At 40.9% G+C, this 17,719-nt stretch overlaps 1 long non-coding RNA gene across 2 annotated transcripts in view; it reads right to left on the bottom strand.

Annotated features, from left to right (window-relative positions):
- The window catches only part of LOC112544469 (uncharacterized), an 86,209-nt gene extending 70,063 nt beyond the window's left edge, over positions 1 to 16,146 (bottom strand). For both annotated transcript variants that reach the window (XR_012906687.1, XR_012906686.1), the window contains exons 1-2: positions 16,019 to 16,146; positions 14,582 to 15,012 (exon numbers count right to left, since the gene is read on the bottom strand). This is a non-coding gene — a long non-coding RNA (uncharacterized LOC112544469). The remainder of the gene's footprint in view (positions 1 to 14,581; positions 15,013 to 16,018) is intronic.
- Between the last annotated feature and the right edge of the window lie 1,573 nt (positions 16,147 to 17,719).

The following is a 17,719-nucleotide window of genomic DNA, read 5'->3' as shown; positions in this document are numbered from 1 at the left end:
TCCCCAGTGATGCCCAGGATAAGGAAGCACTAACGGAGCATGGAACGATCCTTGCCACTTCTCTCAGCTGCACTAAGCAGAATACTGGGGCAGCAGAAGATCTCACTCAGTGTCATTTCCAAAGTGCAGCTTTTCTGATACACCTCAGGAAACGTTAATGTGGGTCATTCACAAACCTCTGAGGGAAAGAGGAATAGTGATGTGGAGAAGATAAACCACATTTAACAATACCACTATCATTCCACATTTATCTTCCATTGCACGACTCCTTTACAACGAAGCATGTTTTTCAGATGACTCTTACTGGAGAAATGAAGTAAACAGAGATTGCTACCAAAAGCCAAAGCTCAATGAATCAGGTTCTTTGCTTCCCAGTTTCTTAGGATGTAGAAGCAGCACAGATAAAGAGATTAAGATCTTTACAGAGCAGCAGGGAAGTACTGTCCATTACTGAAAGGAAGTCACTTTAGTTGCTGGTAATTTGGATGGTGCAACTGTAAGGTGGATAATTTCTCCTGTTGCATCACAGACGTCCATATCCCACCATTGTATAGACAGAATACCAGGTTCCTGTCTGAAAACATTTTCTGATGCTTTGACTTCTATAATTATATTCCTTCAAAGGTGTTTGGTGGGACATAAGATACATGTAAATGTAATGAGACATTTTGTATCATTAAAGCTGTATCCATTTTAACAGCTCTTTCTGAGGAGTTCCCGTGTTCCCTGTGTGCTTGTGCAGCTGCTCAAGAGAAATTTAAATGCTGCCCAGCTAATTAGCAGCACACCCACAGCTATGTTTTGTGTTTCTATTAGTGGTGCATATTCACACATGCCTCTGTGCATATAAAATCCTCACATGGATGGATAAAATTAGAGAGAGCATTGCTGAGGACACACATATTTTATGAAACCCTGAAGGTGCACTAGTATGACTTAAGATCTTAGGAATTAACCATCTAAATATAATATTTTCACTATAGTGCTGTTTCCTTAGGTACTATACATGCTTTGTATAAGCATAGTGACTGGTTCTGAGGCCTTAACACGGACAAAACTGTCATTGGCTTTAGTGGGATTGAGTAGGAGTCCATATATATATATATATATATATATATATATATATATATATATATATATATATATATATGAGAATGTACCCCAAATGGCTGGGTGACATCTAAAACTTTCAAATAGCCAGGCATTCAGATAAACAGAAGTGCCATTTTGAGATGGTGTTTCACTGATATAAAAATCCTAGTTACCTGAATTCACTATGCATTCCCCCATATAACTCTACGGGTATGTCTACACTACCCTCCTATTTCGAAACTCCTATTCCATGAGGAGTAACGGTAGTTCGAACTAGGAAGCCTAGTTCGAACTACCTAGTTCGTGCCGCGTGTAGCCGCGCGGCACGGGGTTTGAACCAGCGGGGATTTAAAAATGGTGGCGCCCCGCTTATGCAAATGAAGCCCGGGATTTGAATTTCCCGGGCTTCATTTGCAATTGCGGTATGCCTACATTACCCTCCTATTTCGAAATAGGAGGGTAGTGTAGACATACCCTATGTTATCACCAATAACTTCTCAGGGTGCACCCTTACCTTGAAATGAGCTATGCAATTTGCACTACCCAAATTGGGTAGCATATTTTGAGGTGAATTTGAAATTTGGTGCCATCTACACAGTGCCACATTTTGAAATAAAGTGCTATTCCAACAAGTCCCTTAACCCTCGTGGAATAAGGGTTAAAGGGATGCCAGAATAGTGCGTCCATTATTTCAAAATACATTTTGAAATAATGGGCACATTTAAAAACCCAGAATAGCTATTTCAGGATGTTTCCAGTATCCCAAAATAGCAGCACTGTCTAGACGTATCCTCAGGGTACATCTATACAGCAAGGCTAAACTCAAAATAAGCTACGTTAAACATCTACACAGCACTTATTTTGAAATACAGCACTCTTCCTCCGATTTCCCTTATTCCTCATAAAATGAGGGTTAAAGGAGTCAGCATAAGAAGTCCTCCAGCTCAACATTATTTCAACATAATGTCAAAATAATTGCTTGTGTGTAGATGCAGACTATGTTATTTTGGAATAATGTCCGTCTTTTTGAAATAATGATGCTGTGCAGGCATACTTTCCGTGAGTCTCTTAGTGTCCAGTGACACTAGTCAACAGCTCTGTACTGATTAGCAATAAGAGTCTTGCTGAGAAATTATTTAAAATGATTAGCATAGAGCTACCGATCAGATATGTGGAGTCTGATAAGTAGGATTTTAAAGAGAATTAAATTTAATGGGAATATATTGTATATGAAAATAATAAGTACCAATAAATATTTAGAACCATCTCTAGCCCTTCTAAAATATGCAGTGTAATGGTTTTATTAGTACTTTCTTGGGATGGCTTGCATCAGTAATTGGTGGCTTTGTCACTCTAGAGTAAATGTGATCTTTCCAAATTAATTTCCATAAAGACCCAGGGGAAAATCCTGGCCCCATTGCAGTCAATGGGCATTTTTGCTGTTCATTTCTGAGATTTCATCTCAAGATTTTCAAAATTCTGGCATCTAAAATTAGACTCCTAAATCCATATTTAAATTTCTAAATAAGTGGGACTCAATTTTTCAAAAATGCTGAGCCTTTACTGACTTCAGTGGGAGCCTGCTGGGTTCTCTGCACTTTAGAAAAACAGACTGCGTATTTGTGAATCAAAATATGGATGTTACTGTCTAAAAGTTAGGCTCCTACTTTTGAAAATCTTGGCTAAAACCTTTAGTGAACAGTACATCACCATGTGTCCTAACTAAAGGCTTATAGTTTCCATAATTATTCACCCATACATGCATCTGCTGTTTTCTCCAAATGCATGGAACAAATGCATCCTAATCATATTTAAATTAAGAGATCTTTCAGAACTAATGTTGTCTGGCTACAAATGATAAAACACATCTCAGAATTTACCATTAATTAACCCCCCCACGCTCCTTTCAACAATATGGATAGGAGTGAGAGTGATATGTGTTGCTCCCAACAAAAGCAATTCATGATTGGAGTAATTTCAGCAATTTTCCAATATTAAAGAAAATAATTGCTCCAAAGTTGCTACCAAAAGTAATTCTTCCCTGACAGTCTTATAGACTTGAAGGTTTGAAGGATTTTGCCACAAAACAACAGAGCAATTAGACATGTATTTGTAATTTCCGTGGGGTAAAACTATATTGTATTGTATAATTTAAGACCACATCTACCTTCCTTCAGTTTCCCTCCATAAAGGGATGATACGAAATCTCTTGATAATCTTTCAAAGATTTGACTTGTAGTCCTAGCTTCTAATTGTATGGTTTTACCAGATTTCTTAGCATGAGCAGGTCTGGATCAACACTTGAGCAGGAAAACTCTCACTATGACCCAGATACTGAAGGAAGTGATGTTGATAATTTAGTAAGTAGCTTTCTCCCCTTTGCATGTATGTATACATGCCTGCTAAACTGAAGTTTCCACTTCATGCATCTGATGAAGTGGGCTCCAGCACAAATAAGTTTGTTAGGTTATGTCTCTGTTTCTGCACAAAAAAAATTGTTAGGTTATGTCTACACAGGAAAGTCTTGGCAACAAAAGTGCTATCAACGTGCAAAAAGTTGCCAAAAGTGAAAGCCAGTCAAACCAGTTTTTCTGCCTCCCATTTTTGACATGTCATGGTCACATTATTAGCTCCCCAGATACAGTAAAGCAATGTGGTTAAGCATCCCGCAACGCAGTGTTGTGGGAAGGCAGAGCTGATCCCTGCACTTCTTGGGATTCAATCATACCTCTGTGAGCATTTTGTGCTAGGGAACGTCAAGGCAGCACAGCAGTCTCTCCAGCCCTCCACCTGCAGCAGCAAAACAGAAGTGTTCCAATTATTTGTTTATTTGTTTGTTCCCCAAACATAGCAGCTTACTCAGCTGTCAGAGACTTCCTGGAGCTTTGAAAGGAGAGGGGTGCATGCATGCAAGGCAGCAAAGATCACAAAACACTAAGCACAGCCACCAGGGCAGGCATTGTGGGATACTGGTGGAAGTTAGTTCCCTCAATAAACCAAACAGCAGAGTCCACGTTGTCTCTTTGTCAACAGTAAAGGGAGGGGAAAAGACAAAAGTCTCTCACAGCTATGGAAGCTTTTTGTCACAAAAACTGAGCGTTTTCCCCAACAAAAGTCACATTTTAGTGTAAACGCTCTCACTGTTTTGTTGCAAAGGTTCTGGCAGTGTAGACAAAGCCAACTCTTACGTTCAATAACACAACTTCAGAAGCAGTGCCACTGACACGACAGACCTTTTGTGGCATACAGTACTGTCAGAATCTGGCTGCACATGAACAAATGAGACATGCAGTTGAACCTGCTCTTGTCTCCTGTTCTTCTGAAAATAAGGTCCCTGGATGCTAATATTTTAAAGTAGGGCTGAATCTGCTCTCTCTCTCTCTCTCTGTCTCCCTGTTTAGAAGTGAAATGTGGGGGTTGGGAGGAGAAAACGATCCCCCTCTACCTCAGTAATCAATGTAACAGCTTTTTGCATTCAATTATTGGAGTCTCTTTAGTGTTTTTTAAGTGCCCAGCCTGATGACATCCCAGTCCCAACAGGGTCTTTGGCTGCTAACATAATATAGACATGGTTAATAAAAAGAGTAGCTACACTGGGACTGTAACCATGAGGTGAAATCCTATCTTTAGTGAAGTCAATGGTAAAGTTTTCATGGTCTTTGTGGGGGCCAAAATTTCACCGCCAGTGTAAACAAGGGCTCAGGGATACTCCTATCTTGGGAAAGACAAAATGCAAAATATTCTTGAAGGACTGAGTGGATTGTTTTGTAGCAGAAGTCAAGATCAAATTGATTAGTCAAACAGGCTATGTTTTTATCTTCTGCCAATAAGCTTGCGGGGGTGGGGGTGGGGTCCCCACATCTTTCAGGAATGCTAATCCCATTAACCCTTGAGTCTTACTTGGTTATATGTTGCTCTGTTAAATTCCTCTCTTTTTCTTCTAATCTAGGGCTCTATTCTGCCATCAGAACAGAAGTCCTTCAGGAAACTTGTATAATGCTAATAGCATATCTGGTTGTAAATAATTCGCATGCATGAATGAGAACAGACCAATAAATTGCTCTGCTGTTTGTTCAGGGATTTTTGGTATAATGGGCAAAGCAGGCATTTTAAGGCTCAGCCTAGCTGCTATATCTGTGCCATCGATTCAGCTGATGCTTTCTGAATACAATTCATCTGAGAGAGCAGTTTGAAGCATTTTGATAATTAATGTGAATGTTTCCCTCCCAATAGTAAGGCTTTCAGATTCAGGAGGAGGGGAATTCCTCAGGATCATATCTGAGGGCTTAGTTTGTTCTGCCAAGCTCTGCTTCTGGAGAGACGCCTTTACAGAAATTACATTGAAAACATGGTACTGACCAATATGTCTGTCAGAATGTTCCCTCTCTTTCTCTCAGTGGCTTGGTATTAGTTCCCTGCCAGCATGGCTTTCCACTGATCTGAAGGGTCTTACTTGATTTTGAGCCCCCACAGAGCCATTAGGGCACACAGCAAAGGCCATCATCTCCACCAGCCCAATAGCAAGAAGCTCTTAAACTTGGTTGGGCTTCTCATGTGACACTTCGTTTTTTTGGCAAAGTGTGCTCACCACAGCCTTAGTAGAGACAAGGGCTAGTGCTTGAAAGGCACTGGACAGATTTTCCATTGTACCAGAAGAATGGCCAGCAACAAGTCTCCTTAGAAATTGTGAAGTTCTTGGGCAGGATTTTAAATGTGCAAAACTGAAAGCCCGAGACCACACCTTTAATGCCAACGCAAAACAACATTTAAAGCATCTGGTTACGCCAGTCTGGGAAGCTAATCCCTGGAGATTTGAAGGTGTCTGGCAAAGAAACTCATTTTGCTTCAGGTTTCATTAGAGGGGGGTAAAAAAGCAATATTTCCAGTTTTGTAATTGGGCTTTGGCAGCCACAGTGCACTGATTTACAAGATTTACTCGGATTATAGGCTACAGTGTGCACTGCGAATGAAGATTTCTGTGAACCTTTTCAACAGGATTTTGAAGAGACATGGTACTTAATTCAGATCAGGTATAATTGGGTGAAACTCCCTTAAATTGATGGAGTTGCCCCAGTTACCTCAGATTTTAATTTGGCCCTTAAGTATAATATAAGGCCAAAGGCAGCCCTCGTTTACACTTGTGCGAAAGGGTGTAGCCAATAGGGTATGGCACAGAGCTATGTATGGACAAGACCAAATTGAGGGGAATGCTTAGCTCCTAGTTTATTCAGCTGTTAAGACATATATAAGGTTACATCGTAGCCTTGATCTATACACAGACTTTCCCACTGACAGCAGGAGTTGTATGAGCAAATTGAGGGTTAATAATAACATACTTTAAGGGTAGATAAACATGGCACTATATGGACTGAATTGAATCACTCTTTGATTTTGTTCCTGCATTGTTCATACCGATCATGGCCTTTACTAGTTGTGATTGACTCTGTGTTACTGTTGGGCATAAAATACCATCAGCATATTATGTCACTCTTAAAACAATTCCATTGCAATTTAATTGCTAATGGTCAGTCTCTTGTTTTTATTTTTTTTAATAAAAACAAATGATTTTATCTTGAAACATAGATCATTTTTTGGGTTGTCAGTGAACCAAACACAGCTCCCCTTTGTTCAGCTACAGGCTTTTTGTTACATCTCTGCCTCTCTTATCTTTCTGTAAGCTGGCTGCTTTATAAGCAACTTGGGCAGGGCATTGTGAAATGCCCATGCAGAGATTTTCAAAGGCTCAAAGGGCACATAGGTACCAAACTCCCACTGATTTTCAATTCAAAATCCCGTGACTTTGAAAATCTCCTCCTCAGCGCACAATGGTTATATATCCATTATATCATAAGCAACAAATAATTAAAATTAAGGCTCTATTTCTTTGTGCTGCCCAGACTGGGAACTCCCATAGGGGGAGCCAGGCATTTTGCAGGATCAGGTCACAAATGAGCAAAGTCAGCTTCACCTGTCAAAAGCCAAATAATTGTATGAATTATGGTTGGGCGCTTCTGAAATTTGTAGCCACAAAAGCGGACAAAGGGACCCCAGCTCTGTAATGTAACTGTAACAGTTGCACTGGCTATAAACCATAAGATACTTGCTGTTGCAATACATGTTTTTCTGCTGTTGAAACATGCCATGATAGGTTTTAAACGAGGAAGCACTGGCACACCTACTGTGTAGCAGCCAACCTCTGCCAACGGCCTTCCTATACTGAAATGCGAGGAGGGAATTGCTTCTTCCCCCCTTGCCTTCCCTTTTCTTTCCTATTAGCTGATTCTTGCCTAAGTAACCCCCCACTACAAAATAGTACAACCAGCATGAAATTTGCTGCCATCACATAGTTCACTCAGCTTGTGTTTTCTACCCCTTCCTATACCTTTGGTCTAGTTTGTCTGTTTAGACTGTGAGCATTCTGGGCAGGAACCATCTATTGCTCTGTGTTTGAACAGCACCCAGCACAATGGGGCCCAACCTTTGCCTGGCCCTAAGGCATGACTGTAATAAACATGATGAATAACAGAAGGGGAAAGGATTGCAAAAGTGTGATGATGCCACAACATTTAGAAGAACTGAGTATGATAATGTGTGAGCATAGAAAGTCTCTTTTATGCCGAGAATTACATTTGATCTTGAGCGAGAATGCCCTCTTAGGTGTCCAGAATCTGCAAAGCAGATCTCTGCTTTTCTTAGGTGTCCAGAATGTGTGGCTGCACATTGGACACAAATAGGTTAAAGTGTCATGGGTGTAATTAGTCACTGTTTCAAAGCTGTTCCCTGGTTGTTTCTATTGAAGTCATGTGTAATAAACCTAGCTGAGAATTGCAAATGGCACATTTTCTCTTAAAATGTAACATGAATGATCACCAAAAGGAGAACATCAAAAAATTCCACTAGCACCATAAGGGACAATACCAAAACCCTCTCAGACGGAGGGAAATGTGGACTCTTCTGGCCACGGCAAAGACTAGCATTGTGTGGAGCCATATCCATCTTCTGTGGTTACTTGGAGGGTTGCTGTAGTGATGGGAGCTATGATGAGGAAATAAAAATGAGGGCCAGAGTGAAAGTGCCAGTGGGTTAACGGGGCTGATAGCATTTCACCTCTAGCTCATCAAATTCTGCCCATGTTTTCAGGGCCTACATGAAGTTATTGTCTGAAGGACAGTGTTTTGGAGGCTACATCCAATTCTTAGCTGAGAGAAAGCTACTTAGAAACGTCAAAAACCACTACAGTTTGTATGAATTGACTCATTAGTGATGACTAGGTTCATAGAATGATAGAATACTAGAACTGGAAGGGACCTCGAGAGGACATCAAGTCCAGTCCCCTGCCCTCACAGCAGCACCAACCATCATCTAGATTATCCCTGACAGATGTCTATCTAACCTGCTCTTAAATATCTCCAATGATATTTAATACAACCTCCCTAGGCAATTTATTCCACTGTTTAACCACCCTGACAATTAGGAAGTTTTTCCTAATGTCCAACCTAAACCTCCCTTGCTGCAAACCTCCACTGCTTCTTGACCTATCATTAGAGGTCTAGGAGAACAATTTTTCTCTCTCCTCCTTGTAACATCTTTTTAGGTACTTTTAGGTATCATGTCCCCACTCAGTTTTCTCTTTTCTAAACCAAACAAACCCAATTCTTTCAGCCTTCCCTCATAGGTCATGTTTTCTAGACCTTTAATCATTTTTGTTGCTCTTCTCTGGACCTTCTCCAATTTCTCCACATCTTTCTTGAAATGTGTTGCCCAGAACTGAACACAATTATTCCAACTGAGGCCTAAATAGATTTACAGCCCAGTTTTATCCAGTCTTCCATTTTGTGGGGGAAGCTAAAGAGTGGATGCAAATAACTATTGCTAAAATGGAGGCCAGTGTCTTAAAATGTGGCTGTAAATGTGTCTGGTAACTGAATAATCCTCTAACTTCTAGAAGTGAAAGTTGAGGCATATTTAACAACTAAGTCTTTCTTGGCATTGAACCTATTTGATGAAAAGTAGACTACTGGAATGTAAATCTAACACCTCTGTACAGCAATACATTGACTTAAAACATCATGCCACTTATGCATTGAGAATCTGTTGTAAGGCATGCTCTATTTACCAGGGATGCTCTCTACAGTTGTTCAATTAAATCAGAAAGCGCTACAGAAACTTAGCAGCTTTGAAATTATTTCTTATTGTTTTATGTTTTTTTCTCAGTCTTGTGTATTGTGTTGTCTCTGAACTGGGTATATTTAATGCAGTGAATTAATCACCCGAGAATTTACTTTTTCATTAGCCTATTTATTTTATAGTCTGACATTCCAGCAGACAAAGTAATATTGTTTTTTTTTTCTGAAATACTGCACGTTAGTTTTTATCTTTGTACTATAATAGAAACTCATTCTGAACAAAACTCATCCTTCTCAATAGACAAGTGTCCCTCAGCTCAGAAGAACCAAGAAAAAAATGAACTCAGAGACTTTTCATGTAGTCCTGACGTCATTTGTCTTTTCAGTGGAAATTGGCATTGGTTCTTCTAGCCATTGCAGCCTCATTTTAGGCCCTGATCCTGCCTGGTTGGATGGAATCCTGCACCCATGCAAAGCCCTCCTTAACTTCACTAAGGCTCCATGTGTACACTGGCTCTGTAGCCTGGAACAGCTTGGAGGCCCAAGGACTTCACTGTATTTTTTACAGCAGCTACTACTTGTCCTACCAAATCTCAAAAATGGAGAATGTTCTCTTGAAGAGGCACAGTGTGTTCTAGACTCAAAATGTAACTTTTGTTATAAAGATCTTTATATATAGTCTTCAAAACCTGACTAGAAACATTTGTGGTCACTGATTTTTCCCCTATTATTTTTAAATGTAAACATTCCCCTGTAGTATTCTGAATCCAAACAACCCTGGACCCCATTTCAGGAAAGCACTTAATGCCTAGTTTAATCCATCCCTATTTAGGACAACACATAAGCACATGCTTAACTTTAAAGGATTAAAACCCCATTAATGACAATGAGACTGATGCCCATATTAGGGTCACTTAGCTAAGTAGAGGCCTTACTGTACGAGAAGCTGAAAGTAAAATGCCTCCTGAAACTGATTAGTCAATTTCATTGCCCAGGATCAAAGAAATGCAAAAAGTTAGTGACAAGAAATAATGCTCAAAGCTGAATTTGACTTTTTAAAATGTCCTTTCTTTTAATATAAAATATTAATAAATATTAATAAAATATCATTAATAAAACCGAGAAAGACAATAGTGTATGATTTTCAGTCTGACAGAGAGTTACCTTAACTCCTACTCATAAATCAAGGCCTTGGGGTGACCAAGGTTCTCACACTTCATATGGATGGAAAGGGGAAGGTATCTCTCTAAGTTCAACTTCAGATTATAAAGTGAGCTATTAATTCCAGCTATTACGCGATCAGGAAATTTGCCCATACAAATTAGATACAGGATGATTTTCCATGCCCATGCCTGTAATTCTGAATTAATTTGTGTCCTTGAGGAAATGATATTAGCATAATGAGATAGAAAGAGTTAATCATGGATGGCATCACTGTGTTATAGTTGAGCGTCTTACTTCACTACATTGAGCAGTATATCTGTCCAGTACGAGACCTTGACTCCTGTGTATTTACATTTTTCTGTGTGTTGTAAGCTTGCTTCCCAAACTCCCTGCTAGCTTTGAGTAGTCCTTTGTAATTGTTCTTTGTCAAATTTATGAAATTAGCCAGTACCACAACCTGAAAGTGAAAACAACTAAATGCCATTTTTTGCCTGCTTTTCAAAAGAGGGCTATGAACATAAGAACAGCCATACTGAGTCAGACAAAAGGTCCATCTAGCCAAGTATCCTATCTGCTGACAGTGGTCAATACCAGATGCTCCAGAGGGAGGGATCACAACAAGCAATCCTGACTTGATCCCTCCCTTGTCATCCATTTCCAGACAAACAGAGGTCAGGGACACCATTCCTACCCATCCTGGCTAATAGCCATTGATGGACCTAACCTCCATGAATTGATCTAGCTCTATTTTGAACCCTGTTAAAGTCCTAGCCTTCATCAAATCCTCTGGCAAGGAGTTCCAGAGGTTGACTGTGCACTGAGTGAAGAAAAACTTCCTTTTATTTGTTTTAAACCTTCTGCCTATTAATTTTATTTGGTGACCCCTAGTTCTTACATTATGAGAATAAACAAATAACTTTTCCTTATTCACTTTTTCCACACCAGTCATGATTTTATAGACCTCTATCATATCCCCCCTAAATTAAACATGGAAGTTAAACATGGTTTTGCAGGTGTACCTCTGCTCCTGCATATACTTGTATACTTATTGCAAGAGTGCACATGCAAAGTGAGCTTGCTCTTGGGCAAGCCATTGTTCCATGGCCCTGCATGAATACCTGTGTGCATGCACATGTCTGGCAATGTGCATACAAACGCAGATTTTCAGAAGTATGCACATACTTCATACCGGCCATGACCTCTTGTTTTTAAAATCAGGCCCTTATCTGCTAAAGACTCATCAGGTATAATATTTAGAGCAAGGGCCTGGTAGTTCAGGTTCCTGGGTTCTGTCACTGACTCATCCTATGACTCTGAGCAAGTATGCCTCAGTTTTCCCGGAGTGTTCCTGTAAAACTGGAACAGTGACATTTACCTCACAGCATGGTGGGACTCTGATGATGTTTGTTGTGCACTTTGGGATCCTCCAGATAAAAGTTATTTGAAAATGCAAAGTATTATTAAAATGGGTACAGATTGAACCTCTCTAGTCCGGGACCCTTGGGACCTGACTGATGCTAAACCAGAGAATTTGCTAGACCATTTGGAGGTCAGTATTGTCTAGCAGCATTACCAACTCTTTCACTGTTTACTGGGCTCTTAGAAGACATTTATTAGGGGTAATTTAGAACTAAATAACAGCATAGAACACTGAGAGCCAGGACTGCTGACTGTGGGAAAATTGGCCACACCCATAGTAAGTGGACATCCAGCTAACTGAAATCATGCTTGAACGCTGATGTCTTTGGACCAGAGAATGCTGGACTAGAGAGGTTCAACCTGTATTCCATGCATAATGGCTACCAGGACATTAGTGGCTATTTTAAAGAGTTTTTAGCTAACAGCACAGCTGTAAAATGGATTTTATACCAATGCCTTTCTGGGCATTTGGGAAAACATCAGCATTAACAGATTTCCAGCATCCGCTCATGCAGTGGTGGGCAAAATGTGGCTCATGGGCTGCATGCATCCCACCGGGTTTCCCCCTGCAGCCTGCACACCCCCTGGCTGTTCTCCTCCTCCCTTCCCCTTCTCCCCCCACCCCTCTGCGCACTGGGGCACTGGAGCTCAGCACTTGCAATTCCTCTCTCTCCCTCCCAGCACTTTTGGAGCTTGAATGCCGTGAATCAACTGTTCACAGCTGTTCAAGTCCTGGGAGGGAAGGTGAGGGGTGGATCAGCGGATTCATGGCGCCCAGAAAGTGCTGAAGTGAGAGGGAAGAGTAGGAAATGCAGGGTTCCTGTGCCCCAGTACATGGGAGGCATGGGGGAAAGGAGCAAGGAGGAGGTGCATGGGCCACAAGTGGAACCCCAGTGTGCTGCAGGTTGCCCACCAGTGCAGCCCACTGAGACAGAGAGCCACGTATGAGGTCCACTCACTAGCCTTGGTTGCCCATTGCTGTACTAGCGATTAATAAATAGTGTTAATTCTTATTTCCCCTCTCAGAGAAAAGAAGCCCAGCAATGAGTTAAGTGCCATTTTTGCTGCATCAGTAATCCAAGCAGTTTAAATGTATATTTATTCTATGTCTGAAATAATGCAACCCATTCAGAATGCTATGAGAGCTATGAAAAACACAGGGCTTGGAAAACTGGCAGTTTTTGTGGTTTTGGGGTTTAGAATAAAGTTTCACAACCAATCAGCCCAGAATAATGTCCGGTAAAGGCATTTCTGCTAGTTAGTCTATTTATTTATTTACTCTGGCATAGCTAGCCAGAGCTGGAGATTTGGGGGAAGGTCAGTGAAAATACTCCAGTTCTGCCAAAGGGCCTGACCCTTTTAGCTTCCAATGGAAGGTGAGAGGCTCTCAGCAGCTTGCTGGAGATACCAGTCACTTGCTCAGGACTAAGGCTGAGGTCTGGGAACTATAATTTGCTTTTGAAGATCACACTAAGAGTCCAGGAGCTGCATACAGAGTTCCAGAGGAATTGCACAGAAATAAAGAGGTCAATACTGTATCCTTTGGACACTTTACTTTGGCATCCTCTGGTTCATGTGTGTCTCCTTCTCTGCTGGTGGCCCCAATCTCATCTGCCTTGATATTATGTGGTTTTCCAATAGTCTTCTCATTCTCAGCTCCCTATGGGAATTTTTGAACCATTAACCTTTTCCTATTGCTTCCAGCCAAATACTTTAAAGTGGGTATTGTCCATTCTGTGCCCATATTCCACCTAAACATGCTAATAGAGAGCATTATGGATAAGTGTCTTTTTGGACCTACGTGTCCATATGAGAGGTACGTGTGTAGGAGGGGGTGAGGAGAGGGGGTGAGTTCAGCACAGGGGATCTGAGAAGATAATTTTGCTTTTAATGAGTCATGACAGGTTACAGACTCCCCTTGTTCCCTCTGAATAACTTCAGCAGATTTTCAGGGAACACCTGCTCAGGGAGTGAGTGGAAAATAGACCCCAAAGACATTGATGCAAACAGGAATTTAAAATATATCAGAATCTTGGTCTGTAAGAACTGCCTACATGCAGCTCTAGGCTGGGCCAGTCCAGTGTATCACTGCATGCCTGCTGTGGAGGCTGCTAATGTGCTGACTGTATTCTGCCCCACTGCACAGAGCAGGAACCAGATCTGTTCTGCTGCTTGCAGGGCCACATTAAGAGGAGAACTGGGCCCCCTAAGGCTGATGACAGACTTCACCGCAATATGCAAACACTGGTGCTACAACAGAGCATTCTGCTGCCTGATGATGCTTTGCTGAAGAAGGTTGTGCTCTCTAATACATGTGGAGTATGCTGCAGTTCCCCTTATTTGAATAACTGGCTATAGTACCCAACATGTCAAGCCAAACTACTCCGAGTTGCTTCACAGGATTCCCGTCTGCTCTCCAAATTGCTGGTGAGGCCCCTGTTCAATCAGCAATAGCCACAGGGAGATGTGCAACTCTCTATCCTACACAGTGCAACCTAATCATACTAGCTCAAAGGTTACTTTCGGGAGCTGCCTTTGGTTAAGAAGACCTTTGTACAGGTTTTAATCGGGTCCATGAAGCTCTCGGGTTTTGCTTCATTCAGTTTTTGGAACATTTCACAGACATTCCCAACAAGCAGGGATGTTTGCAAAGAAGGCAACAACTCTGAAAAAGACAGTAGGTGACCCCCCCCATCCTAGAGTTACTGTGTCCCTGGGCATGGGTCTGTTTAACCACCCAACATAAAACAAATGTTTATGGGGCAGTGTGGCACTCCCACCTGCTTGTTCCGCTGCTGATCCTTTACGGGTTAGTGATGTAATCTGTGTGGTTGCTGCCAGCTACTAGCCAAAATCCCATCCCAGTACCGACGCGTGCATTCCGGCAGCTCAGGCTCTGTGGGATTTACGTTGAGTCCCGTTCAGATTTTGTTTGTAGGCTCCAGCAGGAAACAAAGTCTCAAGCCTTTCAATTCTAGAGAAAGGCTGGGCCTTGCATTGAGCAAAGGAATCATCAGGGGACAGGAAAGCTGACCAGCCAGGGACCACCAAATAATCTATGCTGTATAGACGCTGAGGAAGGAAGAACTGGAAAGGAGTGGCAATATTCTGAAAATGCTGCCACCTTGTGTCTGCTTTGGAGATCTGAAAACCTACATTTACCTCTCCAATGAGGAAATAGGAACTGGAGTTTGCACCATGATCCAGAGCCCTGCAATGAAACAAACATTATAAAGTGAGAGTTAACTATATGGCTTGAGGTGGCTTATGTATCAATTTTCAATCCAGTTAGCCAGCTACAGTAGTTAATTGTGTATCCCCCATTATTGGAGTGTCTGAGTCTACCTATATAGAAGTATGGCAACGTGCATAATACTCAAATAAACTAGCTGCAGTTGGGTAAATTGAAACAAATCTATCTTTGGATCTGTAGTATCTGTACCAGGGCTAAATACAAATCTGAGAAGAAACTGGAACTGGATGGATTCCATTCATAGCCAAGCCAGAAAGCTCATTGCTATATGCTCTTTAGAGGAGAGTCCAAGGGGGGTTGGTTTGTTGATTTTTTTTTAACCTAAAAGGTCAGTGTTAACTTTAAAGATCACACTCATCTTTTTTTTTTACTCAGTGCCGAAACAGATTGTTCAGATCTGTATATTTCCGTTGCAAACATTCTGTACTACATTAGTTTAATGGCACAGTCACTATGAATTGCAAACTTCCTCTGCTACCCCCTGTGCTGATGAAACACGGCAACATAAGGAACATCTGTTCTGTTGCCCTTTGCTGGAAATGGGAAACATCATATTTTTGTTATTAGGCTTATTTGGATGCCATTGGTTTTTTTCTAAACACATCAAGGCAGATGAATAACCGTAATTGAGTGCCACCGAAAAAGCATGGTTTCATGCAAATACAGCTGCCAACGTAATTATTAGGACAATACTGAGCTTCTATCCTGAGATCAGTTCCATTTCTATGGTTTTTCTATTGCTCCCTTGCTGCTGAATCTCATTATAAACATCTCCACACAAACCAATCTACAGCTCTGCCAACATAGTTAGACAGTAAACAAGTTAAGTCCTTAATTGTTGACATTAAGAATCCAAATAAACCTAATGATTACAATGTGTGCTGAACCTTTTATTTCTAGAGGAAATTAATCACCTCCTCCTCTCTGGCAGCACAAGTGCACTGAAAGCAGCACCAGGACTTACCTCCGATAGATAAACTGATGTTTTATCCACAAATTTAAGCAGTCCCCGGATTTCTATTGCAGTTTAGTTAAAGGCGACTGATTTCTCTTGTTCCCTTGGATTGCTGCTTGAGCCAGGCCTGTAAGTAGAGGCAATGTGCCCAGAATTAATTACCTTGGATTCATTCCTGTTCTGTGACCAAGCACACCGCATGCAGCAATTAATCAGAACACATCCACACAACCCTCTAGCTTACCAGCACACAGGATCATTTCATTATTAAAACTCACTGGGAGTTGAAGTTTATGGTACTACTCAAGAAGCAAAGTAAGGAAGTATGGATGACAGAATATGTCCCTTAGATTTTTTTTCCCACTGCCTTTTTAGAATGCTAACTACTCTGTGTATCATAAAACCAGCTGTGCAATCATGAGTAACCCCAAATCCACTAATACTGTACCTCATGCTTAATCTTAATGAATCCTAATGAAAATGTGATTCCCCTCCTTTCTCCTCTCCCCCACACACACTTGGAACTCCTTGCATGATGTGCCCTAAACATTCCAGAGAATGTTTAACATGGGATGGCATTAACATTTCTTTATTTGTTTGCTTTGGAGAAGTTTTGTGAAGATAGAAATGTGGGCTCCTAATACAATCTAGATTCAACCTTAACTGTAGAGGGACCATTATCCCTCCCTCGTTCATTAGCTTTTTATTTCTTGACACGTTGCAGGGTTCAAATATACCATATTTATGGAACATGTTTGGTCTCAGGCTAATTGCTAGGAGACATCTATTCATATAAAAAAGAAAATGGATACAAAGTCTCATGAGAAATAGTTTCTCTTTAAGAATAGCAGAGGTTTTGCAGGTCAGGATTGTGTTGTATCAGCAGACCTCTGTAGGGAAGTTTACACAGCACGTGTCTGCACTGTCTGACTCTCTCCATCTTCACAACTTTTACTCCAATTTTTAAAAGAAACAAAAGTCAGAGGGACAAATGTATCCCTTGGGGGGCTCCACGGAGGTCAGTAGAATAGAATAGTTTGGTCCTATACCTACATTTGGAAGAATGTAGATACTAGTAATCTAGAAGGTGTATAAACCTTATTTTAACATTCATTGGATGGAACGATTTGTGGGGAAGGATTACATACAACTCTACTCTGAGAATGTCAAGGACAAGGTGGATGCAGTAATATCTACAGAGCTCGTCTGCTTTTGGAAAGATCCATGGAGCTAGAAAGCTTGAAAGTTGGTCCAATTAAAAATATTACCTCGCCCATCTTGTCTGTGTCACATCCTGGAACCACCACAGCAAACAGTTGAGCATGCTATTCATAAAGGACACAGTTCTAACTTTTTGCTATTACTGAAACTTCTATCAGGCCTGTGTATCTGTCTGTTTTGCTCTCCTTTTGTAAATTTCACAAAATGTCTATTTATCAGCCTAGATTACTCATCACAGAATAAAATGTAGCCAACACATTTAAAAGTGATGTGTGTGTGAGAATGTAAAGTAGTGCAGCATATGTTCTATATAAATGTACCTAATATTTGCTTTATCTTTGTCCTGACCCTTTACCATATGTCCTCCTATTGCTGCACAGGTCTCTCAATTTGCATGACATAATCCTGTGCTAATCTATCAGATACATTTGTATGTCTGTATGGAACCCATTCCACACTCATTGCATTTAAAACAAAGACAGAACCTTC

Source organism: Pelodiscus sinensis, chromosome 12 (genome assembly GCF_049634645.1).
Source record: "Pelodiscus sinensis isolate JC-2024 chromosome 12, ASM4963464v1, whole genome shotgun sequence".
Taxonomy (NCBI): Eukaryota; Metazoa; Chordata; order Testudines; family Trionychidae; genus Pelodiscus; species Pelodiscus sinensis.
The sequence above is the reverse complement of the archived record's forward strand: the minus strand, read 5'-3'. Positions and strand labels throughout refer to the sequence as shown.